Source organism: Sorex fumeus, unplaced genomic scaffold (assembly GCF_029834395.1).
Source record: "Sorex fumeus unplaced genomic scaffold, SorFum_2.1 ptg000051l, whole genome shotgun sequence".
Lineage (NCBI taxonomy): Eukaryota > Metazoa > Chordata > Mammalia > Eulipotyphla > Soricidae > Sorex > Sorex fumeus.
The window spans coordinates 16225616-16252955 of record NW_026606108.1 but is presented as its reverse complement, the minus strand read 5'-3'; the positions used below and the strand labels follow the sequence as shown (position 1 = coordinate 16252955).

Below are 27340 nucleotides of genomic sequence, written 5' to 3'. Positions count from 1 at the left end.
TGGGGCTACACCCACCCGTGCTGGGGGCTGCTGTCAGCGCAGTACTCAAGGGTTACTCCAGAAGTTCCAGCATCAAATCCAAGTCTCCTGTGTGCAAAACATATGCTCCAGTCCTTTGAGTATTCTTCCCAGCTCCTGGAGGGGATTTGTAAATATTCAATAAATGTAATTATGATGAGCACAGGCTGTCATTTCCTACTGCCAGGGTGTAATAATACATGTATGTATGCCTGTGTGGTTGCTGTCACAAGGTTTTCACCACAAAACACATCAAAATTCTTAACGTTCTGGTTGCTGTTTCTGCCTAGGTGTGTGCTTCTCTGCTGCTTTTAGTCTGCACTGGATTTCAAGGAACACCTATTCATCTTTTAGTTCTTTCTTTTTCCCACATATGTTAATACGTGATCCATCCGCCTCTCCTAATAGCCCTAGGAGTCTTGAACTTGGAACCAGAAGAGGAAAGCCTTTGTAGAGTGCCACAGAGCATCAGTTTTGTGCTTTCCTTTTTAACCACCCGAGGCCAGAATAAAGAGTTCTTGGATGTTTCCCAGGCTGCTTCTGCCCTTTGTGGCAGCTGCCAACCAGGCAGTACCTGGAGGAGACCGGCCACAGGGCCACTCAGGGGTGCAGCCCTCCTGGAGCTGTGCCAGCCTCTTTGCATAGATCAGGGCCTTTTGCCTTGGACTTGTCATGTTGAGCCTGTTGCACTTTATTGTTCTTCTTTGTCATCTTCACAGTGGTGATGCAGGGACGTCACCTTCCCAGGCTAGCCCGTAGAAACTTTTTCTTCTCTTTGCTTCCACCTCCTGCAAATGCCCAGTGAGGCTTTGACTGGCCATAGTCCACCCCCTCATGAGCTATGCATCACTGTGCGGACCGAGTTCCCAGGACTGGGGCTCTCTCAGACAATGTCTCTTTCTTCCCCAAATCGATGGTAAATATCTGGTCAGCCTGGTCTATTTAAAACCAGCCAAGCAGGAATCCTAGTGCTGGGGAGAGGATTCTTTTGTTGGTTTGTAAGTAAACAATGGGCTGAACTCTTCCTCAGTAAAATTAAATTCTAATCACTTTTAAAATAATATGAAAGAACTGATCTAATTGCAACGGGGCAGGAGGGGGTGGCTGGGAGGGGTGGAGGAGGGAAATTTGCTGGTGCTGTCTACTGCTTTCCACTGGGTGATGATTCCACAGCATTCTAGAACATTCCAGAACACATGCCTAGGCAAAGAAGATGCTGGTGTTCTTTGCAGTCTGAGTTGGTGAAACTAAAGGCCAGGTGTGCTTCTTTATGTACAGTCATTTCCTTTCAGATAAATCAAATTGAGTTCAGTGAATTATTGGGGGAGGGCAACATTTAATTTATGACATTTATTTTTGATGCCTAAAATTAATTTTTATTCTTAATGCCTAAAAGCAGAGAGACTGCTAAATGACTGGCATAGGTGCCCTTACTTTCGGGTGCTATAGAAAGTAGAAGACCCCAGCTTGATGCAGCCTCCGTGCAGGAAAATCTGGATCGATAAACAATCCAGGGAGGGGTAGAATGTGTTCCGCAAACTTTATTCTCCCAGGAGCACCTTTAGCACCAGCCTCGCTCCTGGAATAACATGACCTACTTAAGAGCCATCATCTGTGGAAAGGTGGATGCCTTCCCAACTTCTCCCTCAGCTCAGTGCCTGCCCTGCTTTTCCAGAGTGCAGTGGGAACTCTGCAAGGAGTCAGATCTAAGCTGGGGGAGGGGAGGGGTTCTTGACAGTGTCAGCTGCACCTCATGAAGTGCCTCAGGGAGTGGGCCGCTTTCCTACCTACCGGCCACTCTCCACAGAAGTGTGGAAACCTTGTGATCCAGTTACTGTGACCTTCTGATGAGACCCCCAGAGCTGGGGAACCATGCTAGTGACCTTGATCGCTGCATCTGAGTGTTCCAAATCCAGCTGGGAAGAAACATGGCTTTGTCACCAAAGCTTCGTGAGATTACCGTACCTCTTGGTCCTTGCTGCTCTTTTTATTCACTTGTGACCAGGTTCCCCCTGCCCTGTCTCAGCCACCATCTTGGCAAAGCTGATTTTTCTTCTGTGCCTTCTTCCGTTCCTGCACCCCACTGGCACCACACAATTTCTGTGCTGTTCTATGTACCACCTCTTTAGACAGGGATGTGCTATGCTCAAAGCATTTCTCCTTCAGGCCAAGTGACTTAATTTACCATGATAATGATAAGACGTTTTCGAACATGAGACAGGATCAGATGCGAATGTCTTCCAGTTCACTTCATGGACAGAGGTCAGGGCAGGTTTCTGTGGGCTTTCTACAAAGACTGGTGAAATCTATTTGGACCTATATTTCATGACCTTGTGCGTGGTGGGACAGGGCACTGGGGTTTCTAGCAGGGAACAAAAAGTACATGGAGTGTGAATTTGTGGGTTTGACAGCCCATTGGCAGAGACAGGAACCAGCCAGAAAGCACAGGGGTACATTCCCAGCATAGCTTCCGGTTATCAGCATGAAGTGGAGGAACAAAGTGCCCTGCAGAAGAGCCCTGAAATGAGGTGGGATAATGGGGTCTCAGTGGTGTGGTTTGCTCCCTGTGGTGGGTTGTGTCTCTCCGAGGAGAAAATGATGACATCTGACCTGAGAATGGCAGCTGAGGAGATGGCAGCCAGGACAAGGAGGAAAGACCCTCTGGGTCAGGAGTCTTTAACCACAACCCATAGTCAGCCACAGGTGTCAGAAGCTTGGAAACAACTGGTCTACCTTCTGGGCTATTCCTGCTGGTCTATGATCCCATATGCAACACAAGTATTGGTCCTCTGGGACAGAAAGGTTGAAGAGTGCTGCTCTGAGTGGAGACAGGGAGGAATACTTGGAGACTGTTTGAAGAGCTGGCTTGCTTGGCTGGTACACAAAGGAGGCGTGGAGTGCACTTGTCATTCTGTATGTGGGGAAGGCACAAGGTATGTGAAGCTCATCACTATGGCAGTGGCAGGAGAGGAGGAGAGAAAGGAAGGATTTCCAGACTTGGATAGGAGGAATCCATGAAGCCCACTCAGAAAAAGCACCCAGACTCAGGAACTGGTCTTCGATGGCGCCTGCAAGTTTGGGAGAGTGTCAGGAAAAGTGACACTGAGCTGCAGAGCAGATGGTGATCAGCAAGCCTATGACCCAGCTCTGGGAAAGTGTGTGGCCGTGTGAGAAGGAGCTCTCTCTGCCGGGCAGGGGAGATGGAGAGAGATACTCTTCTGGAGAAAAGCATGTGAATGGGGTTGATGACAGTGAGTCCAGCAGGGGTCCAGGAAAGTGAAGAGAGAATCCAGGCCACAGGAAAAGAGGGGTCCACTTTGGATGCAAATGGAGATCGGAGGTATGAAGAAGGAGAGGTGTGGGCTGGTGACATCGTAGCTCCTGTCTTATCCCCCTAGGAGGAGTTTAGGCCTCTGCAGGGAGGGGAATTAGAGGGAAAGGAGACAGACAGACAGAGACTATTTTTGAGCGAGTATAAGGATGAAATAAAGAGCCATTAGCAGCTTTACCAAATGCGCCGTGAAGCCCTTCCACGGGGCTCTGTTCGCTGTTCTTCCAGCAGCGCTGCCTCCCTCCAGAGACCCCATGTGCTGATGTACTTTGGAAAGATTTTCAATAAGAAGGACTTTCTAAAGAACTTTTCAGTTTAACCAGGAAATCATTCCGCCAGAGCCCCCTCCCCCAAGTCCTCCTTTTCGTCTAGGTTGTACTGAAACACATCAGTGGTAGAAAGTGCAGAAAGCCGCTAAGTAGCAGGGCCCAGAAAAGGTGCCAGAGACTCCATCCTGCGTCCGTACAGCCTGATACCAGCTGGAGTGCTTCAAAGCTGGCCCTGGCAAATGCAGGGGTGCAGGGCAGCAAAGGAGGAGGAGCTCCACGGACAGTGGGAGCCGAGTCCCTACAGAGGACCCCCTGGCACGTGTGTATGTAGTTGTGCAGGGCACTAGGGAGTCCTGCTTAGACACAAACCACTAGCACTGCAGTTTGAACAAACAGCTAAAGGGACACCAGCGGTCTGACCTTGCTGAATGGGTGCAAAGAGAGAGTACAGGGGTTCAGGCATGTGCCTTACGTGCAGGGTGACCCCAGTTCAATCCTTGGCACCACATGGTCCCTCATACATTGCTCGGTGCAGTTCCAGAGACCCCAGAGCACCGTCCTGGTGGCCCTGGTAAAGCCGGTATGGGCAGATCCAAGCAGCAGCGCCTGCATGGGTCCTTGCACTGAACTATCCACCTGGTGGCCTAAGAATCCCCAAGAGAGGCCCCTCCAGCCTCCTGAGCACCAACTGAGAAAAAGAAAAACCGTTTTCTAGGAATGTGTACACACAGGGCGAGGCTAAGGTGCATGTAGCCACCATTGGCAGAGGCCGTGGGGAAACCTGATCCTGTGCTTTGTAAATTATGAACTGTTTACACCTGTCATCGCTGTCTGGGCCTCTGCTAATGACACTGAGTGCAGTCACACACTGGCTTGTGTGTGACTGCACTCAGAGCCACCACCTCGGGAGGCATTGCTACTGGGTGCACTGGAGATGGAGCGCAAATAAGCCAACACCATGACCATCAGGCGTGAGGGTCTGGTGAAGGGGGTCCTGGGATTGTCTCCAGTGCGGGGTGGAAGGGGGCCCTTTACGTACATGGGACTCATGCATGCATTCATGCTGTCCAGTGGCCTCAGAGACCACTTGCCTCTCAGCGCCCTGTTCCCCAGCAGGAAGGAACACTCCTGGGAGAGGCAGTGTTGCCATTCTCATCTACCCCTGAACCATGTTCATCTGGCTCACAAAATTCTGTGTTTTTATTTTCCCCAAGTTTGTGACCCTTTCACTTCAGTCCAGACCCTCACCTTACCAGCCCACCAGTCTCTAGTACCAGGCCCATAAACCACCTCAGAGACACTTAGTGTTTGGTAAACCTGAGATTCAGGAAATCACTGCAATTAGAGGGCAGTCTACATAGCAGTTAAGAATGAGAGCTTTGGAACCGGCTAGCCCAGGGTTCAAATCCACCCCCAGCCCTCTCGGTGGGAGGCCTTGGGGAGAGTTCTGTCTGTAAAATGGGAGTAATAACAACATGTCTGTCAGGGTGTCATGGGGACCAAATGAGTCATTGCACATGAAGAGGTAGATGGGAGCCCGATGCCTGGTAAACATACCATAAAAATGTGATTATTGTTTTGAAGAAAACAAATTCCTTCTGGGCAGAAGGAGCTGTTCTGAAAACATACCTCTTAAACTAAAGGCAAGCAGTGTCTAGGGCACTCTGGAAGTTTCTAAAACTAACACAAGCTTACTAGCCTGCTTCTGTTTGTTTGGGGCACACAGGTTGGTGCTTAGTGGCTGTTCCTAGCAGTGCTTGGGGCAAGTATGTGGTGTTGGGGAAGGAGCCCAGGTCTCCTGCATGCAGAGCTGTGAAGTCTGCTTTTACAGGGAAAAATGTTAAGGAATATGGGTTTTTACTCATTGGGAGTCCAAATGGTTGTAAATGAAATTACAAACCATTTCTTTTTTCTTTTCTTTCCTTTTTTTATTTTTTAAAGGAACCAAAAAAGCCTGAGTAATTTTTTTAAATTAAGCTTCAGAAGTGTTGTTTTCTCTCTCTTTTAAAAAAAAGGGGGGGGGGGGAGTCGAAAAAGCTTACCAGATTCTGTTTTTTCTTTTTTGGAAACAATCTTGCAACTGCGATGCCAAATTTTAGTGTTACTACATTATGGAACAGCTGAGTTATAATTTTTCAACTTCCCAGAACACAGAGTCTTGTGATGGGAACATGGGAAGGACATTTATCTTTCCAGCTGCAGGAACATGAAACCCACACTGTTTCTGTGAACTCCAAGGAAAAGGCATATTCCACACCAAAATCAAGTATGTCAGGGAGGGATGCTCTCTCCATGACCTTGGAATCTGCACCAACCCCCTACTGGACTGATCATAATAGTCTTGACAGTTTTCGGGGAGCAATAGTAGCTTTTCCGTGGGAATTAAAGTGATGTAAACCATGGTGATTCTCATTCTAAGGTATTTTGGACATACAACATTTACTTGAGACAGATATCCACACAGCCCCCACTGACTTGCCATCAACTCCCAATTCAGAGAGTAAAATGCAGCCCTCAGAGAAATGAGGCCTGATTCAAATGGGACTTCCTTAAATATCCTTAGTTATAGGTCATATAGCTGCACACTTAGCGCTGAATATCAGATCTAAAATAACTGCTTGAAATGCCAAGGATTTGGGGCTGGAGACTTGGCATGCAACCGACCCAGATTCGATCCCCAGTATCGTATATGCTTCCCCAAATCCACCAGAAGTGATCCTGAGTGAACCCCGCCCAAAGGACTATCAAGGATCTGCTTCATTCACATTGCCTCAGTGCTTTATTCACCCGATGCTTTATTCACCCACCAGATTTCTTTCCTCTGTATATATTTCATCGCTGTTTCATTGTAACGCCTATTTTATTTTGTAATGCCTACAGTTAATAGCATCCTCAGAGACAGTCTGCAGAAACACCCCAACCTTGGCTTATCATTATGCTCATTTCACAACTACAATCCATTAGTTAATTTAACAGAGTGGGGGAACTCATTTGTCTTCCTCAGTGTTTCACAGCCAAGCGTGACACAGGGTCAGTCCTTATCTGGAGCAGAAGGGGGAAGCAAAATTAAAGCCACGTGGTAGCAGCCCCTCAGGGAGGCAAAAGAGACCATTATCAGCCTGGCTATAATTAATGAGCCCTAGTAGTGCCCCCCAACCCCTCCACTGGTTACCTCCATATCAGGTAGCCTTCCCTCCTTCCTTTGTGGTCCCCTAGAACCACTACCAAGGAGTGGCATATTTTTGTGAACCACCCAATGCAATTTAAGAGAGGCAACTATGGCTGTTTGTATCTGAGAACCCTGAGAGCCGATAAGCTTCTGTTTTTCAATTTTTCAAACAAGCTTTTAGTGACAGAACCAACAACTCAGCTGCCAGGGTCCTAGCACCAGCTCATTAGCAGAGTGGATACTGGAGCCTAATCAGTGCCCAGATACACTGACACACGAAATCCTCTGTCTCATTAGGCTCCTTTCACCTGAGCTGCAATCCTGATAATCCACTACTTCCACAGTAGCTGTAGCCTGTAAAAGGAGATGGGGGCTGCTCACAGCAGAGGATGGTTCTAAGGGCCACCAGAGTCAGAAGATGCTGCTCTTTTGGGGGCCTTCTCAGAAGTTGACAGTCTGCTGGGAGAAACCTGCAGGAAGTGGCTAAGCCTCCTTAGCTACTTAAGGCTTCAAAGGATGAAGCTTGAAAATGAGAAAGCGATCCTGTGCTTAAGAATAGGATCCAATTGTTAAGCACGGAAATGAAGAGAGGGAAAGGAAGTGATAGGAAGATCAAACACATTTGTGGATTGGGTGTTGAATCTCTGTAGGTCCCAGAGAGTGCAAATTGCTTTACAACTAGATTCACTTACATGATAAGACCCAAAGGAAATTGTTCTAGGTAATCACTTCTGTCCAAACTAGAAGCTTCTCATTTTAAAAAAGAAATCTGTATTTTTTTCTCCCTTGTTTTCTTTTTTTTGGGGGGGGGGGGTTCTGGGGGAGGGTGGCGATGAAGATGTGGGTGGAAGCTCTAGGTTGTATCTCTCTTCTTTAATAAACTTTCTTTTTGCTTTATGGCATTTAGACTCAAGTGGTATAAACTTTAATGACGTTCGATTTGGACTTTGGGCCCATTAGATTGGTTAAGAGCTGTCCGGATGTTACACTTTAATCTTATCAAAGGTTTTGTGGTTCAGGGTTGACTTTTGTTTTTTTTTTTACTTTTTGGGTCACACCCAGAGATGCACAGGGGTTACTCCTGGCTCCGCACTCAGGAATCACCCCTGGCGGTGCTCAGGGGACCATATGGGATGCTGGGAATTTGTGCAAGGCAAATGCCCTACCCGCTGTGCTATTGCTCCTTAACTTGGAATCGCCCCTCATGTTCTTGCTGCTGCCTCTGAGTGCCTGGAATCAAATCACTGGACTTTCCAGAACCTATTGTCTTGATAATCGGGAAGTTACACAGTATCTACCTATTTCTCCTCGCACCTAGCTAAAACAGCAGCCTGGAAAAGGAATATGTATAAGAATTCTTTCTCCAATTTCACTTATCCTTTCATTACCTTTTTTGTGGCCTATTGGAGATTTTTTTAAAATCGCTTACTGAACGTACTTTGGTGCAAAGAACTTCCCTATATGGGGAGGCGGGGTCGGGGGTGGGGGACATGTACGGCTGCATAGAGACCCATATATTTTCCTGTTTGGAGGCATTAGAAATTGTTTATTTTACTTAGTAAGCCCCAAATCTCCATGTGTTTAATTTGGCAGTAATCATTTTTCTGGCCATGTTCAATTTTTCTTATCCAGCAATTTGGAGGAGCCAACTCCACCCATTCTTTTGGGTAGAAGTGTCCAATACTGCTTCGTTCAGATGACAACATGTTTAATACTAAGTACAACTGTGAGAATTAACCTCTGCTGAATTGCTCTTTTGCTGGTAGGAGCCGTAAGGAACAATTTAAACTTCGTTGTCAAGCAGAGGTAAAATAAATATCATCATCTCTTCACAGCCAGGGGATTCTGAGCCAGCTCCATCCTTCTCAGTTCTTATTTCATTGTCCATATCATTGAATAAGTTATCTCCTCTAATTCAATATTAAGGTTACAGATTTAATAAGCCAGAAGTTGGGGAATGCAAAATTTACTTTTCTCAAGATAACAATTTCTTCCATATGCTGGGCATTTGAGACACGGAGCTTTCGACAGTGCAAACAACTCCAGGATTTCATGGAAACCAGGGGTGCTCCATTACTGTAAGGATACTGGCAACTTTTGCTTTCACTCTATTTCAAGACTCTGTATTTGCAAAGAGATGGGCAAAAAATTACCAGTCTGGTGTGCATTACTAGGGCAGGTTATACATGTAGGGGTTCTAACATCAGCCAGCATGCAGGCCTGTTTGAGTGGGGGGCGGGGGGGGGGGGAGTGAGGAAGCAAGTCTACTCGTAAAACTCTCTAACAACTGCTTCAAGGTTCCAATTCATTATGAAATGAGCTAAGTAAATCTAAGCCTTTCTGGAAAAATTACAACATAAAGTCTGTTCCTTCTTTCTCCAAGTACATTTGCATTTGTACTTTATTTTGCAAATGGTTATTGACATACCTGTTTCCCCATAAATTGTGAATTCTCTGAGGAGAGAGACTGCATATTGGATTATTCAGTATTGATCCATTTATTTACCCATCCAACATTTATTAGTCCTTGCCAGGTTTGCTGTCTAGTGGTACAGGCTGATGAGTCAACGAATCAAGTTGACTGCTAGGAGAGAGAGAGAGCCCTGCCAGCTGAAAGGAAGAAGAGCGACATCTCCAAGATGGGTCTGACCTGGCAGAGAGAGCAATGCTTGAAGAGTAAAGGATGAAATTCCCATGACCCTGATAAATGCATCACCCTACATGTGCCCTTTCCTCCCCACAGGAGTAACTTCCACATCCATGAACCTCTGGGTGGGTACCAAACTGCTGTTTGCTACTCAGAGCGGCTCCTCTGCCGAACTGCAGTGAAATGTGGACAACTTCCAGGCAGGACTCAGAAGCTAGGAGCCAGGAAGTGTGGCAGAAAGATACTTGCCACTGCAATGAGCTAATTATTTTAAGGGAATGAGTGAGGCACAGATGGACATTTGACCGTAGTAAAAAATGCCAAAATGTGAGCTTCCAAGTGCCATCCCACCTTCCAAGAAGGTAACAGAGGCCGTCACTCATAAAAATCCTCTGCATGGGCCGGAGACTTTCATCCTCTTCGCGACAGCGTGGAGAGAAGCCTCATTACCTGACTTTACAGAGGCGCAATCACTAAGCCAAGCCCACTTGGCCTTAATGGAAGAAGAGGTATGGGAAACCAGTGGAAGATAAGCACTGTGAAAGCTGAGCCTTCTTTTGAGAAATCCTCAGGCCTGCGTGGTACACCACAGAGATCAAAACATATTTTCTGAAGTAACCCAGACTTCAAAGCCCAATTACAATGTGGTCAGTTAAATTCCAGAAAAGATAAACTTTTGTAATTGCTCTTGGGATGATGGCCCCTATAGGCCAGAGCGCCAACATTCAGTTGGAATCAATAATAAATCAATAGGAAAGAACAAGCATGATGTGGCGGGAGAGACTGGACAGAGTTAATACTGCTTAGGTTGATGATATGACCCTCAATATTGTGTACGTACAGAAATGTTTTCCTTGTCATTGACACAATGTCGAAGGCATAGAGAATCTGACCCCAAAGAATGTCTTCTGCAAATCAAGGAGTGGGATGTGGGAGTATGTGTGTGTACATATAATCACATATAATCACACACACACTTTCTGTGGGTGGTAAGGAACCTGTGAAAATAAATGGTTATGCTGAAAGTTGTCTTTAACCTCCTTTGTAGCATTTACTAGTGGAAACTCTGTAATTACGGCTGTGTTTTTGGTGGTGACTGTTTATGACTTTTTTTTTTAAGGTCTGACAGCTGCCCTCTTGATATTTATGTGTCTCTGCTTAGGGAGCCCAAGACTTACAACTCTAAGCTGGTAATGAGGAAAAGAAGACAATACAAATAACATGAAAAGGAGTATAAACTGGCCATCGCCAGAGAGAAGAACCATCTCTCGTATTCTATGCTGCTTTAATTGGAAAATAGTTCTTGCATGGGGCCACTTTCTCTTCAGCTGAGATAATTAAGCTGACACTAGTGACCAGCTGCTGCTGATATACAGTCAGTCTCTAACCATGCAGCAATCAGTAATCAAAATTTATATTTCCCAGGTTACCGGGGCACTGTGGAAGAGAAAGGCCATTTTGATCAAGCCCACAGATAGGCATCCTGAGGCCTCATTCATGCGGCCAGTGTGCCTTCACATCTGGGTGGGTTAATTGGGTCTGCTTTCCGTCATTCCCTCCTAAAAGAGAGCGCACCCCTAATGTCTGTGTTTACATTAGCGAGACTTTGCGGGCCCTGGGCTGGAAAAGAGGTTTCTGCCTGGCTCCCTACAATTTTTAATGGATTAAATTATATTTCGTTAGTGGTTTGGCAGGAAGGTAGGTGGGCACAAAATACACTTAGATATTTTAAAAGCCACTCCATGTCGCTGGCACACTCACAAGTTTCGGAATCATGATTAATTATCCCGGGCTGTAACTGAAGGCACTGAAATAGAAAGGATTAGGGTTGTGATTTGGATAGTGCTTGTGTTTATATCAGCAGTTCCCCAAACTAGTCAGTTCTGTCGAATAACCTGAAATATCCAGGGCCCTGGCCACACCCTCATGCCCAGTTGGTCACCTCTGGAGGTGAGATGTAGGTAACTTGAACTTGTGTATCTCTGCAGGGAAGTGCAGAGTGTAGGCGAATGTGGAAGCCCTGGTTTCTTCTTCCACTCTGTTTTTTTTTTTCTTTTTGGATCACATCCGGCGACACACAGGGTTTATTCCTGGCTCTTCACTCAGGAATTACTCCTGGCCATGCTCAGGGGACCATATGGGATGCTGGGAATCGAACCTGGGTTGGCCACGTGCAAGGCAAATGCCCTACCCACTGTGCCACCCGGAACGTGCCCAATTTGTCTCCTTCCACTCATGACAGAGGTCTGCCTTGAGCAGTGGAAAGAGCAGCTTGCACGGGTGAAATGCGGCCAAGAGAACACAGGTACCTTGCAGGGGTGGGAGTTGCCTTGGATATTCAAACTGGAGTTAAAGTTGGAAGTGCCAGCACTCACCCTGTCAGAGACGTTAAGAAAAGAAGCATCACGGGACTCACCCAGCTAGAAAAGTACCCTCAAGACTGGAGAGAGAACCGGGTTTAAGGGCCAAGATTGGTTCCATCACTATGCATTGGGTCCCTCTGAGCCTTGCCAGGAGTCATCCCTGCTCAAATGCGTTTGATTGAGTAATTCCTGAGCACCAAAAAGAGTGATAAAGAAAGAGAAGAAAAGTTTGAAGGGAAACCTAGCATGGAAATGTCAAGTGTATTTGCTGGAGAGCCTCTGAGCCTTAAAGTGGACTCCATTGTACCCGGTCTTTCTGAGTTTGTTACATTTTTATTTGGAGGTCAGTGCTTGGAACGGTCATTCCAACCACATCCAGGCAGGTCTATGGTGTTCTCGAAACCAGCACTACCGGAGCCTCCTCTTCCTCACAGACACACGCACGCGTGTACACTTCCCCCTCCCTGCTCCTGCATCCCAGAGTAACTGACCGAACGTGGGTGAGGGCTGTGGGCCTGGGGGAAAGTGAGAATTGGCAGGTAACAGCAGAGCAACTTCCAGGGTATCCTCTGGAGGCAACCGATTAAACAAAAATCATGAGTTTTGTTTTGCTCTGAAAATGAAACACATGTACATACATAACTTAAAAGAAAACATAAAAAGCCATTTCCCTTCCCACAACTGATCCCAGTCTTCCTTCCTCAGAGACAACCACTATTACCAGCTGCTTGTATAATGGAACTGAAATATTCACCGCATTTGAAAAAGAAGCTCAATCTTGGTGCATTTTTCCATCCACAATTTTTGAAGGCTCCTTTAGCAGTCTCCTTAGAACTCAGTGCACTGACATTTTACTATTTAAGTTTATAGTTATTTACTTTAAGGGGAGGGTACTGGAGCGATAGCATAGCGGGTAGTGTTTGCGTTGCATAGGGCTGATTCAGGTTTGATTCCTCCGTCCCTCTCAGAGAGCCCAGCAAGCTACCGAGAGTATCCCACCCACATGACAAAGCCTGGCAAGCTACTGTGACTTATTCAATATACCCAAAACAGTAACAACAAGTCTCACAGTGGAGACGTTACTGATGCCCACTCAAGCAAATCAATGAACAACGGAAGGACAGCACTACAGTGCAGTGCTACTTTTTTTGGCTATGGGTCCACACCCTGCAATGCTTAGGGATTGCTCCTGGCTCTGCACTCAGGGATTAACTTTAAAAAAAAAATGCTGAGAGTGACATGAATCCAAGTCCACGAATGTTTAGCGAAGACCTATCTTCTGCAGAACAAATGCAGCCCGAGTCAGTCATTTGTGATAAGGATTTAACACTTGGATAGTTCAGATCTTTTTCTTGGTGTTTAAGCCATGAATCTAAAGTGATAGCTTTGTTTGAAATCCTGTTTGCAGACTCAGAGGTCTTCTCTTTCCTGCACTCCCTCCCACTTCCAGTCCTCCTGGCTTCTACCAGATCCTTTAACCAGTTTTCACTACGTCTGTCTTAAGAGCAGACTTCTGGGTGAGCAGTATATGCAGGTCACAGTATTCTCTGTCTCAGACCTCCTCCAAATGGATTGACTCCAGGATGTAATACTCCCCAAAGAAAGAAAACTTCCTTGGCTGGCAGTGAAGATGCACTGTAGAGTGCTCTGCTTGCAGACTCACATGACTGTGTGTTGAAAGCTGAGGGCTGGTCCATGGCACAGCCGATATCTCCACCTGTGCCTTGTGTGCATGGGGGTAGGGAGCAGCCAGGCTGCAGCCCATGGGGGCCTTCAGATGAGAGCCCCCTGCAGCCCCCCAACCTCCCCAGCTCCAGCAACATCTGTGTGTCATCTCTCCAGCTGGCTGCCCCAGCTGTTCTGGTGTCAGGAAAAAGTTATAAGTCACTGGGAAGGGATTTGAGACTGGAGTGCAGTTAAATCATCTCTTGGGGTCTGGATGTCATTGGCAATTGAGCCTTAGCAACCAGCCAGTGGATGACATGGCTCCCCCCCAGGAAGGCCACACACCAGAGCTGAGGATCTTGTGTAAGCTTGGTTGAGATAAGCGGAGGAGGGGCTGTAGGAATGGCACATGCTCCCCCCATGGAAGGTACTGCCCAGGTCACCATGCCCATCTCTCTCTTTGCCCGCACGTTATAGTGGGATGAACGCTCTGACTGGAGATCTCCTCTTTGGCCTACTGGTTCCCAGCATATCAGGCAGATGTTCAGCTCCTAGCCAGGGCTGGAGTCCCCATAGCAGGATCTGGCTGGACTATTCATGGTTTCTTGCTCTGAGCTGTGCTCCCTTATTATGTGGGAGGAAGGACTTGTCTGTGAGCCCAAGAACCATGGGAGGCAGTGTCTCCCCTGGGAACTCAGTCAGTGTCTAGTCTAGCCCTCTCCTGTGTCTGAATTTCCACTACACTGACCCATCCACCAGGAATCCCATTCAGCCACCTGTGTTACTAGGGTCACGAGAAATTTCTCCTTTATTGGGGGAAGAAATCATGTCCTAGTTTCTGCCCACCAATATCTCTCTTCCAGCTGGTGCTGGAGAGGTGGGGACTGAACCCGGGACCTCCTGCTTGCAAGGCAAGTGACTCATAACTATCCCCAAGCCACATCTCCAGTCCCCTGGTCTGACCTCCTCCTGTCCTCCTGCCCTCCAAGGTTTCTCTTCAGATAACTGAAAAAGCCTTTTCTCTCTGTCTCTGTCTGTCTCTCTGTCTCTCTGTCTCTTTCTGTCTCTCTCTGTCTCTGTCTCTCTCTCTCTCTCTCTCTCTCTCTCTCTCTCTCACACACACACACACACATACACACACACGCACACACACACACAGAGTAAGCTTTGTTCCAGAACATGGGGGTGAGGTAGATTAAAAGCCCAATTTGGCCCTTGTCCGTTCAGAGCGTACATTTTAATGGGGGAGGTCGATGGATGAGTGCTAATAAAAATAAATGTGGAAATATCATCTGGGGACAAAACTGTCATAGAAATTGAGAAATAAGGGATGGAAGCAAGGGGAGGGTAGAAAAGGCACTGGGTCAAGTTAGGGCTGTTCATTTCAGGAGGAAGTTAACAAGTGACAGAGAAGTTCCAAATGGCAAAGGGGAACCAACTCTATGAAAACTGGGGTGGGGCTGGGGGGGCCTCATCATAAGCAGAGGGAGCAGCAAGTCCACTGGGCTGGACAGAGCTGCCGAGCCGCGTATCTGAGAAAAGTCAGGTGGGGGAGTTGGAGCAGAGCAGGAAATCTCTGCACCCAGATTACGGTGTTCCCACTTGGTTTTAAATGCTCTAGCAAGTTTTATGCAGGGGAGGGCATTGTACTAGCCATGTTTTTATCTCATTTTTTTTAGGGGCAGGGGTATCTTTCAAGAGGTGCTCAAGAGGCTGGGGGCTTCTCCCAGCTGATGGCTTTAGCAGCAAGGCCTGAGAATATGGTTCTTGGCACTTGAGTGGCACATACCTTCACTATTGTCCTCTCTCTCTAGCTCCCTAATTCAGGCTTTCCAAAGACCATCAGTTGCTGTGTGGGATGAAAGGGGGTGCGGGGCTGTGAGTGGAATCAGGGAGATGCATGAGCAAGCTCCCATGGGCAGGAGCAGATGGCAGCTCGGGTGCCTAAGGGCGGTGCATGGGTCTGGCTTGTGCTGGCCGTAGGATCAGTGTTTAGATGATCCCGCCCCACTCCGTCATGCATGTTGTCACTGGATGTGTTCTCCCATGGTGGCTTGGAGGCTTCCTGAACCCTTGATTTTTTTTGGGGGGGGTGGTCACACCCACCAGCGATGCTCAGGGATTACTCCTCGTTTTGCACTCAGAAATCACTCCCGGCGGTGCTCAGGGGACCATATGGGATGCTGGGAATCGAACCCGGGTTGGCCACGTGCGAGGCAAATGCCCTACCCGCTGTGCTATTGCTCCAGACCCCTTTCTGAACCCTTGAAACCCTCCGTTTCCCCCTGGTGCCCTGCCACTACCTCTTAGCTGCAGCTAATTTTGAGGGGTCAAATGTATAAGTGAATGGGTGGGTGGGTGAATGAAGGCAGACCTCCACCCAAAGCAGTTTCTTGTTTTGTTAAATATTGAAGAGAATGTCTCCTCGCAATGGCCTTGTACAAGTTGGAAACTTCCTCCTGTCCCCAGGTTTTCCGTGAGGTACAAAATCAACATTCCTTAGGAACAGAGATTTCCATAGAGCCAGCTGTCTGCTTCCCGTTCTCTCAGACTCTCAGGGGATCCAGCCCAATCCAGCAGCTTGTTCCCCCCGCCTTGGGTGATGGTTTTGGAAGAGACCGGCCGCTTGGTCCCTCTCAACCCCGCTGCAAGGGGCTGATTAGTGCAGAGACCTGCCAAGAGTACACGGGCCTCTGCCTGCATCCCACTTCAGAATGACTTTTCTGTTCTTATTCTTGGAGAAATAAGACTGTTAAGTGAACAGGAAGAAGATTGCTCTCTGAGCAGAAAATTATTCCGCCTTAATCTTTTAGTTAGTTATTTGCTGGGAACTGGAGAATCACCCTTGCAAAGGCAGCGTGGGCTCCGTGTACCCCAGTTGTTTTTTTTTTCCCCACTGCATCTCACTGTGCAACCCTTTGAATCCTGAACAGTGACAGCCAGGATGGCCCAGGTGCTTTCCGGTAAGCAGAGATGAGTGGCTTCCAGAGACACTGCCCAGGCCCCCTTTCCCTGCCAATGAAAGGCAGAGGATCCCTCCTTGTTTCCATGTGTCTCTGTCTGCCCAGGCACGTGGTCGGAACCAGCCTCCGGATGCCCTACTCTTTCTTCCCGCTCAGCATTTAGCTTCGGCCTCTGCTGCTCACACTCAACATTTATTAGATAATTTCCACTTTTCCTCTTGATTGTGGTCGCTGTCTCTGGCGATTTTAATTACAGGGCTGGTCTGCTTAGCAATTCATTAGGGGAACTATGTGTGAGTCATTTATTTATTTATTTATTTTCAGAGGCAGGGGCAAATGAGATTCCCCGCTCTGTTTTTCCCCTCCAGATAATTCAGGCTGCTGCGATTAGCCTCTGGTCCAGGTTATTAGCTATTAACCATTTGCTTCCATTTTCCTTCTCAGAATTAGAATGGATTACCATGAGGTCTGATGTCCATTGTCCATTTTGTGGGAAGGAAAGTAAGGAAGACTGCAGAAGGGACTCATATATTCCTGCTATTGTCCCCCATCTATTGCCCAGGACAGCTCTAGTTTTCCTTCTTCCCACACCCCCTCCCCCACATACACACTATTTTTGAAGTCCCTACTCTTCCTACCAGTAAACGTTGGCATGACCAAGAGAGACAGTTACAGATACCTGGATGTTAGCAGGAGTTACAGAATGCTAAAGAGAGGGCAGATATGCCCGCCAATCATTTCCTCTGATGACAGGGAGTGGAGAAAGCCATTCTCTAGGCCCGTCCGTGTGGGAGAGAAAGATTCCAGGCTGCAGACAGGATGGAACTGCCTTTGGAAAAAATCATCACCAGCCACACGCAAAAGCCTGTGAGGTCTGTCAGCAGCGATGGAAGGAGAAAAGGAAGCAGACGCCAGGGATGACTGTTCAATCCAGATAGGAGGGAAATTGAAGCTCACCCAGGCGGGGGTGTGTCTGTGTGTGTCTGTGTCTGTGTGTTCATTGTAAGGGGTGAGGTGTAATAGAGCTTGGCCCTTTCTACTGGGTGACTGGGGGTGGGGGGAAGAGGGAAGGAGAGAGGGAGAGAGAGAGAGAGAGAGATTCCTGTGCTCTGAGGCGAGCACACTTTGTGGAGTCTGTTCTTCTCAATCCCTTCTATGGATAGGGGTGGCAGGTTTCAGACCCAGAACTGGGCAGGAGGCTGCAGAATAGCTGCCTTACCCAAGGAAGCCCTAATCTTTGAATTACTACTGCAAGGCAAGGATAAGATGGCACACATTTCAAACAGTAAACAAAATCAGATCACTTTTTTTTTCTTTAATGCTAGAAGGATTTCAAAATACACTGAAGGATGGATGATAGGAACCGCTCAAGTTTACCTAAACTGCTGCTAGAAGTTTTCTCTAAAGAAGTTCTTTCCCCCTCTTTTTCTTAAATCTGTTTTTAATGTGCTAAAGATCAAGGGAATACAGTTCCACAGTTTCTTTTCTGAAACCCTTGAAACAGATGTGTTTCAGAATTTTTAAATTTTGATATTCTTGAAAATATGGGAGACAGAGTTGAGGAGGAGGTAACCAGTACTCGGTAATCAAAGTCTATTCGTATTTTCGCAAGAAACTAGGTAACTAGCTATCCATCTTCAAAGGGATAAATAAAGAGTGAGTATGGGTTAGTGCCAGTTCAGGTTGAGTTTTGTCATCCAGTGAGTAGGAGAAAACTGTGTGCTTTTCATTTTGGTTTTGCTTCTGTTTTTTTTTTTTTTTTTGCATGTGTGTGTGTGTTTGTGTGTGTGTGTGTGTGTGTGTGTGATAGTAAGTGAAGGAGTGTGTACTGGTATTTCCAAAACCAGCTTGGCTCAAATCCAGAGAAACAGGGAAAAACAAACAACAACAAAAAGCTACCCTTGTTTTTCTTTAAACTGAAGGAGGGACAAGGTGGTTTTTAAAACAGCTATTACCCAAATGAGTGCATGCAGATGCAGGCCCACCTTTATCTCTCAGGAAGCTGTATATGAGTTCTGAGCTGTGGGTAACCTTTGAGTCACCTGTTTTGAGGATTTGAGTCATTAATTGGTAGAGATATTTAAACAACCCCACAATTTCCTGGAACTTACTTGCCTGAAGGAAGCAGATTTTCTGGATGTTTGGAAATATTCATTTTGAGGGTAGAATTTCACATTTTAAAAATAATAAAGAGCATTTTATAGGGAGGGTGATGGCTGGGTTTCACTGATTTTTGAAAGAAGCACCTAATCAGTGAGGCACTCTCCACCCCACTTCAAATGAAAGCTCCCCATGAAATTCAAGCCAGTCAGGAAGTCCCTTTTTGTGTATAAAGAACATGAACAAGGGCGTGGACACTCTGCATGTAGGAGGCCCAGGTTCAGTCCCAGCACCAATAGTCCTGGAGCATAACAGCCAGACATGGACCCTAAGCATACAGTGTGTGACATCAAAACACACACAGAAGAACATGCACAAAGCCACTTAAAGTGTCCCTCATTTGGCAAAAAGCTTAGCAATATCTACCAAATGCAATAATAAATTTAAATCGGTTTAAATAGATTGGGACCTAAAGCAGGCTTCCTTCCTCCTCCACTCCTACACCTCCCACTGACGTTTTAAGATATGAAATGAATTGCCCTGAATAATAAAAGTTGTAGACATCCAAGAGATAACACCCCCTCCCTAAACCCATTTCAGTTCTGTGCTAGATATATCCAGACATCAGCTAATCTACTGTGTAGACAGAGATTTCACCAATGATACACACCCGTCAGCAATCTCAGACTATCTTGGAGCAGCTCCTGAAATGCTATCATGTGTCTCTCTACAATTAGAAGCTTCTGGTCAAAGAGCAGCCTGATTTTTTTGTTTTTGGGGTACTGGAAACACCTCTGGACAAAGGCAGGAACAGAGTGAAGGAGAGCAGCTAGGGAACATCAAGAACCTGATGGGAGATGCTGAGTTCAAAGGAATGTTCTTCCCTCTGTCTTTCTGAGACTCCAAAAAATAAGACAGCAGGGTTTGGGTCAAAGCCCCAACCACCTGCGATGGGGGATGTTGTCAGCTGGAATTGTTCCCTGGAGCCAGGGAACTCTGCAGAGAGAGCCTGGCAGGTTGCTGGTGTCTCTGCAGCCGTGTCTGAAGTTGGCTTCTGCGCCAGAGCACACGCCTACAGCTGTCTAAGCCTGAGCGATCCCAGGCCCGGGGAGGAGCAGGAGGTGACACGGAGGCTTTCTCCTAACCACGCTGAGAGCAAATGGAGAAGAAATGATCAGGGGCATTTGGCCCACCAAAGGGCAGCTCCCTTTAACTCAATCTGCTTAGGGGTTTGGAAATCTCAAGTACCTGTATCTAGAGTTTTCTCCTTTTAAGTTTATTCAGCCAAAATACCTTCCTAAGGACTAGAGGGGGGAGCACCTTCAGTGGAGGCATATTATTTTTACCTTTGTGTTTCGTTCTGAATCAACTCACAAATGCCCAGAAAAAAAGCAGATGAGTAATGTGAAAATAACTCACATCTTCTGCCCGGCATGAATAAATAACCAATATTCCAAGCTACTCCTGCAGTGTCCACCTCCCACACTCCACCATCCTCATCCCTTTCTTCTTCTGTCAAATTCTTAGAGGAATAAAAAGACATTTCAGACAGGTATCCGAAATGTCTTAAGCCAAGAGTGCAACACTGTACTTCAAATGACAAAAGAATGCCCCAGGGCTGTAGAGAAGCCTTCCAGCACCCCCTCTTCGGCCCCAGTTCTTCCACCCCTGGTACTGCTGTCCCCTTACTCAGAGCAGCATGGTACACCCACCCTACTTTCTCCAATGCAAGGCCCAATGCCTCCCTCTGCAACGGCTTCCCGGCCAGGTGGCATTCTTCAAAGAGAATGGTCACTTCTTTTTTAAAAGCCATTGCTGATGTTGAGACAGTGAGGCCCTAGGATGGGGGCCTGTTTGTTTTGGTTTTGGTTTTGAATCCCAATTCGTTATCAGTGGCGAGTCCCAAGTTGAACTCCCAGCCCAGCGCAGGCAATCTGTAAGATGGAAGTAATGCATATCAGACAGCAAGCCAGTGGGGAGTGAATGCCTTCTGGCTGCCTTTCTGGAAACTGCGACGTGTAGGGAAAGCACTGGGTGCCGGACCGTGGAGTCCCCGGCTGTGGCTTGGTCTTGAGTTCTGCCACCTCTGGCAAGTGACTTCCTTTTGCAGGGCCTCCCATCTTCTGACTAGGACAATAAAAGGAGGCAATTGTTTCTGCCCCAAAGCAGTTGTATGAGTTGATGAATGCTCTGAAGGTTGGAAGGCATTGGGCTGGTGGAAAGTTGGAGCGTGACCTAGAGTCAATCCAGTTTGGGACCGTGGCAGCTTTTAAAATTGAGAATTTTCACCATATTTTTAGGCCCTGTTAAGAATAAGACCTACTGCTTGCAGAGCCTTACTGAATCATTCGGGGGCATCTGATTCCGGGCCCAAGGCATGCTGGGCAGGGGGTATTCCAAGGGGGGGCGGTGCACTGCTTGGGTGAGAGAAATGAGTTCATCATTGCCCGAGAGACACCATTCTCTTCTCTCCTCCCACGATCATGGATTTGCCACCAACCTTCATTTTTCCAAAAAACTTTTCTCCTTTTTTTTTTCCACCCTTAAAAGAACTTCTGGATTCACAGCTATTTCTCTGCTCCTTTGTGATGGCTTCAGTGCTAAAAGGGAACATCTATGATACACATTTGGTATTTACAACCATACTCCATGGCACGCCATCATCATTTTCCAAAATGTGTTGAAGTTAGGTCCGCAATGTTTCCTTTCCCTCTGGAATGGGTGCTTGTATATCTCCATTAATGGCTGAGAGGAAGAAGGAATAGATACTGCAGGAAGACTTAGAGCTATGCTTCCGCCTTTGCAGGAATCTTCATGAATTTGTGGTATTAACACAAGTGTCACCTGACAGGGCAGCTTTTAAAATTGACAATTTTCACCATCTTTCTCCTAACAGGGAACCGCCATGGTCCCTCTAGACTAGGTATGGTACAGGCTTCACCCAGACCCTTGGGCCCCCAATGCATCTGATCCCACATGGGAAGTGCCCTGCTGCATCCTCTTTGTGCCACCACTCCGCCCACAGGGCCGGGCGCCTGTGTTTTCATGCTTCCCTCCCTGAAATTCTCATTGGTTGCGGGAACCAGCCATCGGCGGGTCAGCTCTCAGGGAGCGTGTCCAGCTGCCAGCAGCTGCGTTTTCTATATCAGCACCTGCTCTCTGACCTTGCTTTGGGCAGAAGATCCTCCCCCTGAGGTGAAGGGTGTCCAGACCTGTGTGTGGCGTTGGCTGCCTACGGAGGCAGCCTTGGTCTCACCCACAGTGACCCCTGTGCTCCACCATGCCGTGACTCTCTGCAGCACCACGGCTCATGCTACAGGCACCAACGGTTCCACTTCACACGGCAATTCCTGAGGCCTCACTCCCTCCTGAACTCCAGTGGAGAAACAATTGCATTTCCTTTTGAAAATCTGAAGTGTGCAATCACAGGGTCAGAGTCGGGGGAGCCTTTGCTTGCCAGCCTTTGCTTGCCTGTCAGTGTGGAAGTGGCTGCCTTCCTCCGAGGTGGCTTGGAGGTGACAGTAATCACCGATAAAATGGTGATTATTACCGAAGTCATCAGGGCCTACAACCATCCCAGCCACATAAGCACAGAGGCATCAACCTATATTCAGCTGCTCTCTGAAATGCAGTTACCATTTTGACCAGCTTCTTGTCCTTTCCACCCTTCCATCCTTCGCTTTTTCGTAATGTCCAGGAGGAACATACACTTTGGAGCTTGCAGCCTGGTGCTCCCCTTTATACCCATATGCCATAGATACTGAGCACAGGTTTCCTGGACACGCTTAACTCCCTGACCCTTGTTTTCCTTGTGTGCACCGTGGGGAATCAGAGGGTCTGGCTGTTTATGTTAAAGAATGAGTATTTAGGGACCAGAGAGATAATAGTACAGCAGCTCTTGGGCTGGCCTTACATGCGGCTGACCAGGTTCTATCCCCAGTACCACATATGGTCCCCAGAGCCCTACCATGATTAATCCCTGAGCACTGAGTTAGGAGTAAGCCTTGTGCACAGCCAGGTGTGGCACCATCACAACCCACCATCCCCTGTCACATGAAAAGAATGAATGAGCACATGTGCTTGGCTCACAGAAGAAGCACAGTAAACTCTTACTGCCACCCCACCCTTCCTCCATCTTCCATGCCATTGTTTTCACTCACACGAAAGGGCTCTTATGCCAAATATGCCATGCTGAGAGCAACCCCGCATCTCTCACAGACACCTGCCGTCAGCTATAGGAGCCCTAGTGCCCTGTGCCTGGGAAGGAGGGAAAGAGACACCTGGTACTGCTTCTGCCAGTGATGACGGAACACCGGCTGCTAAGATGGTGCCTGAGAATTCTTGAACACTCTCAACAGGCAATTTTCAGTTCCCCAGCTGAAGAACTAACATGCATTTATTCAGGACAGTGTTTGGATGTCTTATAACCCATCCTGAGACACTGTGTTATCCACTGCAGCCCACTCTAGGGGGTGACACTGGTTGACAGAGACCTCCAACATTTTACCAAAGCACATGGAGCAGAGTGCTTCAAACTCCATGTGTTCTGCCTCCCTATAGAGCCAATTTCCATTCAGATATTTATTAGTTTATTCCTTGGGGGCTGAGGGGCCATACCTGGAAGTTCATAAGGGGACCCGGCAGTGCTGAGCTCAGAACTGAAGCTCCTGCATGCAAAGCATGTGTTACAGCAATTTGACATTATGGGTCATTGTCTTTTTTAAAAAAAAAAAAGGAGAAAATTTGAATTGAGGATCTGGGAGAAGGTTCAAAGAGGGCAAGGCCAGAAAGCTGGAGTAAGTATTAAAGTGAAGAGCTTCCACTCTGTATAACACCCAGTCATGCTACTCCACAAAGGATCATGGGAGAGTAACAGTCTTGTCTGGGCCAGGTCAGAACCTTGTCCCAGGGAGCGCTGTGGGGTCACATGAGGAAGAGGAAGAGAAAGTTTTATCAGATTCTGTGCCAGGCTGGGCCTCTTGCAGCCCACAGAGCGTGCTGAGTGAGCCTGTGGCATTGCCTAGGTTTGGAATAAATGCCCTAAGCTTCTGCAGGGGTGACTGAAAAAAAAGGTGAGGAGCTGGCATGTTCAATTCCTCTCTCCCCCAGCTCACACCTCCAGGAGAGGGGCCTGGGAATGGACTACAGGGGAGCAGCCAGCTTTGGACTTCTAGTGACTGTCTCGTCCCCACTTCTCCCCCTCATGGGGGCACCTAGACCTGTACCCTCAAAGCCCCAGGAGGTGTGTCCATTGACCCATTTCATAACCTACCATTTAAGTGATGACAAGGGACTGTCCTTGTCATACCCATAGAAACTCTCCTTTTAAGCCCCAGTGAGTCCATATCACCTTTCAGAACACCCTGGAATGCCCAGGAAAGATGTCCTTCTTATCACAGTTCCTGGAACAAGGTAGTAAATGGTTTTCCACAGTGGGGTGAGAAATATGGGGCTCCTACCCTCCATGCCTCTTATTCCATGGTCGACCATGGAGTTTAGTCTAGCGTATCCCAATTTAGATCAGCTCTTTGACTGACAGGAAGCCGCCACTCAACCATGACTCTTTCCTGGGCCACCAGGGCTGCTGATGCTAAACCGGGGGATGTCTCAGGCAAATCATGTGCTCCAGCCCTTGGAACTATCTCCCCAGGCCCAGTGTGGGATGCACCCTTTAAATTTTGAAAATTACTTAAGTTCAGTGACTCGGCCAGATCTTGATGCTCCATGAACAGTTGTTATTCATTTCTTTTTGTCCTCCTAAGCTGGCGGCAGAAAGCCCGGCCCAGGTTTTGCTGGACAGAGAATGACTGTGAAGGCACTGGAATCTCTCCACCAAGGCAGCTGCTCAGCGAGAAAATGGATTGTCTACAGCTTTACCAGGGTTAGAGCCCAGAGTTGAGTAGGAAGGGAGTAATTCATCAGGACCTTAGCGGAAGAATAAAGTGCTCATGCAGACTGGCCAAGATTAACTAATAGTGCCAGAACATTTTCCCCCCACGTGACGTCCACATTTACAACCTGATGATACAATGATAGAAAGACACATAAAACAGCTATTTTTCTTGGCATAGAGCCCTACCATAAACCTGGATATCTTTAAATAACCCACTTGCAGCCATGCTCTTGGCTTTGCCTAAGAATTAATGTAAGTCACCAAATTGCAGCATAGATTTCTGCTCAGTGTATTCCTGCCAGTTTCAGGGATCAAGAATGTTGCCTCTCGCCCAGGCAATCTTAAGATAGAAAACCATAAAACTGGAAGATAGACGAAAATGGCCAGATTTGGTTGTGTGAGCTTGTAGGGTATTTAGACAAAGAGCAATGAAGTGGTGGAAAGATAAAACCTCACTTGTCATATCAAGGAAAGTGCATCTGTAAAAGTATGCAATTCCCGAAGACTCCTGCAGGAATAAGAATCAGCCTTCATTCGTTTCCCATTAATGCACAGCTAAGAGCTCTGGAGCTGGACAACGTGTGGACACACAGTCATGCCCAGGGGGTGCTCTGAGCCGCTGCCATGCCCCATTTCCCCAAAGAACCCGCCTCCAGCTTGTCTGCCTTGTGCTTCATTCTCTTCCTATTATTGATTTCTCCCTTCACTAGTTCTTCTCTTCAGAGGGACCTCCCAGCGCTACTTCCCTTATGAGTTTGGGCTGTTCAGAATTGGAAGAACTGTCAGCGAGATAGCCTGGGGGATCAGGGGCTTGTATCTTGCATACACAAGGGCCCCCTGTGGAGCATCGTGATGGGCAGTAGAGCAGATAAGACCCAAATCGTGAAGCAGCGCACAAGTAAAGCCTTGCAAGAGGGAGTATCTGGGCAAAGTTGGCAAGAACAGGGTGCCAGCCAGCACTGGGTGATTTGCCCTTGAGCCTCACTCAACCCCCTAATTACATGCACCTAAGACACAGAAACTGTCATGTTTGCTTAGCAGGTCATCCTAACCTCAGCAACTAGCCTGAACTGTGATTGGACCCGGGCAAAGCAAAGTAGGAGAGCTGATAGGCAAATAATGCTAAACTTTCTGTGATTGGACCTTTCTGTAAGCCAAGTCCCTCTATAAAATATGTGTGTATTTGGCAATAAAGTGAACAGCCATCAGCTGCTCCCAGAGGGTGATTCTCCAAGTATCCGTCATCCTTCGCCCCACGTCTGCCTGGACCTGGTGCGCACGTGTTCGGGCACATTGGGGAAAAGCTGTTCCCTGACAGGCCCCAATTTGACCTCGAGCACATATCTGCTCCTCCCCTCCTTCCCCCCAGCATCACCAGGTATAATAATGCTATAGGCCCCGATTACCCTGGGGGTGGCAGTCGTAGACTCTGAGCATCAACAGGGTAATCCTGGTGGCTCCCAGCACTGCCAGATCATAGTTGCATCACATCACACCCCCCGCCCCCAGTACTGAACATCTGGCCTTGTCCTTCTTAGCCAAGTTACCAGTATCCCGACTGGGAGAGACTCCAGGGCTCTCCTATATCCCCCCACACTTCTTTGGAGCAACTACCTCCCTCAATGATAAAAATCAGAAGAAAGAGAATTTGCAAAACTGAATGAAAAGACTGTGGCCTTTAGCTGTCTATTTACACCCTGTCTGTAAACACCTTGTCTACATCTAGTAATGAATCGCCCTTGTGAATGGGCAAGTCGCTGAAAGTCTCATTTTCATCTACACATCGGAGATGGATACAGGAATTGCTTAGACTTTCCTCAAGCTCCCTCTTTGATTTTTAAAATAAGGTAAATTAATTAATGTGCATTTTTCAATTGAAGAAATGATTAAGACCCAGCTGTGTCTGCAAAATTCTAAGTTTTGATGCAACACTTGGGACTTGTTAAGGCTTTTTTTTTTCTGGCATGAAGAGGAGAAACTTAGGTATCTAATATTAAGTGGCATTCAGAAAAGCACAAGTTAGCAGTTTGCTTGCCAAATTAACTTTAAAAGACATTTAAGTTACTAAGTTTGACTTTGCAGAAATCTCAAATGATTGATGGACTACTGTAAAATCACTTTGTTTTTTTTTAAAAAAAGATACTCTTTGGCAGGCTACTTCAAAGGTCTTACTACTCTGGAAAGATGAAAAGATATCCTATTTCACATTAATTTCCCTGAAAGATCAACACGTTTGAAATATGCCTGAGAATTACATGGTATTTACTGTACTGATTCTTTTTTTCACCATATCCAGTAGCCAGTCAGATGGGGTTGCTTCTACTTAGAAGATTTGGAAGAATCTTTTGAGACATAAACAGCATCTTAAATATATATATATATATACAGATGGGCAGAAGTGTCTATCTGGCATTACTCATTCACTCTGATTTCACTACCAGGTAGTTTCTGAGACAGAAACAGATGCAGTTCCCTGTAAGTCGACAGTCCCATCTCAGAGTATGGTTTCAGGCCCCCCCCCCAACCCACCCGGTCTCCTGACAGTCACAAAGGGTTCAATTCTTTTACTTCCAGCCTGATTTGTGCAGTTTTGTTTATGTCTCAGGTCACTGCTGAGCTGCATAACCCAAGGGGTGGGCAGGGGGAAATCTCAACCAAGATCAAACAGATAATGGGAATTAGTGAACTCAATGGGGCCATTGATAGGGGTTGGGTGTCTGTGTGTATGTATGTGGTATATGAGTATATGCCTGCCCTCTGTGTGTTGTCTATATAAATGTGGTGTATATGTCTGTATTTCTGTGTTGAAGGTGAAGGACACTGTAGAATGTGATGTGCACATGCACACACACACGTCTTGGAGACTGGAAAAAATGGTGCGAGGGGGAAACTTTGATCAGTACAAGACAGATACTCTGATTT

The 27340-nt window shown here is 47.1% G+C and overlaps 1 protein-coding gene across 3 annotated transcripts in view; it reads left to right on the top strand.

Annotated features, from left to right (window-relative positions):
- SEMA6A (semaphorin 6A) overlaps positions 1–27340 on the top strand; it is a 130603-nt gene that overhangs the window by 38258 nt on the left and 65005 nt on the right. The gene's annotated exons all lie outside the window — the stretch shown is intronic.